The following is a 2,570-nucleotide window of genomic DNA, read 5'->3' on the forward strand; positions in this document are numbered from 1 at the left end:
ACTGAGCTCAGCTCTATCATGTACTGGTCTGTAGGGATGCTGTACCCATGGCAGGCCCTTTCGAAATTTTCTAAGAAGGCCTGGTAGGTGGGGAATTTTCTGGGAGGGGAAACAGTACCTGGAGAAGGGTTGTTAGGGTTGGCAGGTAACTCCTGCTTAGCCCTTGCTAATTCCAGGGCTTGCTTGTGGGCCTCCCTCTGGACCTCCATCTCTTTTTCTTTTGCCTCCATAGCTCTTTTGTGGGCAGCCTCTTCTCTGGCCGTCTGTCTGTCATGTTCCTTTTGGCGCTCCTCAGCCTGGAGTTTGGCCAATTCTAGTTGTTTTGCTGTATGTTTTTTTTCTCCTTGCCTGACATTTTTCCCTGCTCTGTCTAAGCTATCTTGGTTTGCGAGGCAAAACAAAAAACAAAAAAACAAAAACCCACAACTTTTAACTGGACTTCTCAGAATGAGAAGAGACCAGAAAAACTGGTTTGTAAGTTGTCTTTTGCAAACTGTTAATTACCCTCCAGCTAAGCCCAGTGGAAATCCTTTCTAACAAAGCCTTGTTAGAAAAACCTTTATCTCTTTGCCTTCAGAGTATCTCTCCTTCACTGCTTTCCCAGCATCTGAAAGAAGGAAAAAAAAATCTGGCTTTTGGTTCCTAAAAAATCCCTCACCGCTGCTCACCATGTCAAGGTTCCTTCCCCACTCTGAACTTTAGGGTAAAGATGTGGGGACCTGCACGGACACTTCTAAGCTTAATTACTAGTTTAGATCTGGTATCACTGCCACCATCCAGAATTTTCAGCGTCTGGCTCACTCTCTTTCCCCCAAAAACCTTCCCCTTCCTGGGTAGCCTTGAGAGACTCCATCATAAACAGATAGTTAAGGGTTAATGTCTCTTTCACCTGTAAAGGGTTAACAAACAGTGAACCTGGAACACCTGACAAGAGGACCAATCAGGAGACAAGATACTTTAAAATCTCGGTGGAGGGAAGTCTTTGTTTTGTTTGTTTTTCTTTGTTGTTCTCTCTGGGGATCTGAGAGTGACCAGATGTACATACAGGATCTCTAATCTTCTGTTCAATTTAGTAAGAAAGGCGGTTTAGTCTTTTTTGTTTGTTTGTTTTATTTGCAAATGTGTATTTGGCTGGTAAGTTTTTAATGTGTATTTTGCTGAAAGGATTTTAATTTGTACTTGTATACTTAGGCTGGGAGGGTATTCCCAGTGTTTATAAGCTGAAAGACCCTGTAACAATTTCCAACTTGATTTTACAGAGACAATTTTTTACTTTTTCTTTCTTTTATTAAAAGCTTTTCTTTTTAAAAGACTTGATTGATTTTTTTCCCCTTGTTAAGGCTCAAGGGAATTGAGTCTGTACTCACCAGGGAATTGGTGGGAGAAAGGGAGAGAGAGAAGGGAGGGGGGAAAGTGGAATTCCTCTCTGTTTTAGATTCAAGGAGTTTGAATCACAGTGATCTTCCAGGGTAACCCAGGGAGGGATAGCCTGGGAGAGGCAACGGTGGGGGAAAGGGTTTACTTTCCTTGTGTTAAGATCCAGGGGATCTGGGTCTTGGGGGTCCCCTGGGAAGGTTTTAGGGGGGCCAGAAAGTGTCCCAAAACACTATATTTTTGGGTGGTGGCAGCCTATCAGATCTAAGCTGGTAATTAAGCTTAGAGGAATTCATGCTGGTACCCCATCTTTTGGACGCTAAGGTTCAGAGTGGGGAATTATACCATGACAGACTCCTTCACCAATTCCCTGGTGAGTCCAGATCCAATCCCCTTGGATCTAAAACAAGGAAAAATCAATCAAGTATTAAGAAAAAGACTTTTAATTAAAGAAAAGAAAGGTAAAAGAAAACCCTCTGGGAGAGATTAGCATACCAGCTATTCTCACAGACAACAGATTCAAAACACAGAGGATGTTCCCCTGGGCACAAATTTAGTTACACAAAAAAATACCCAAATACCAAATTTGATTCTACCTCTAATTGCATGACAGGTTACAAAGAAATAAACATAAACCTATTTATTCCTTTCTAAAACATACTACTCTGATAAGAGGCTGGTTCCTTGATCTTTTTCACTCCAGCTGAAACTGAAACTCTAAACAAAGGAAAAACTTCCCTCCTTCCTTTTGAAACATCTTGTTCCCCCATTGGTCCCTCTGGTCAGATGTTAGCTAGGCTAGGTGAACTTCTTAACCCTTTACAGGTAAAAGAAGCATTAACCCTTAACCATCTGTTTATGACAACATCCTATTGAGAGGAATTATCTTATTTCTCAAAGAAGATCACCTGAGGCAAGGATGGCCTTCTAGGCTGCTAAGAACAACAGACCAAGAGCCAGATGAGAAACACAATGGCCTCCTGCCAAGAACTGGACTTGAAATGGAGAATAATATGGAACTAAAACTCTCTCTAAACAATACATATTTCTTTTTTAAAAAAATTACTGTTGCTATCACTTGCAAAGTTATCACAAAACTTATGATATTTGGACATTTTTCTAAAGCCCCAGTCTCTGGAGTTATAGATTATTACATGATACTCAGCTTGCAATTAAAAGATAAGGTAGATATGTTT

The sequence above is a fragment of the Gopherus evgoodei genome, chromosome 1, assembly GCF_007399415.2.
Source record: "Gopherus evgoodei ecotype Sinaloan lineage chromosome 1, rGopEvg1_v1.p, whole genome shotgun sequence".
Classification (NCBI taxonomy): domain Eukaryota; kingdom Metazoa; phylum Chordata; order Testudines; family Testudinidae; genus Gopherus; species Gopherus evgoodei.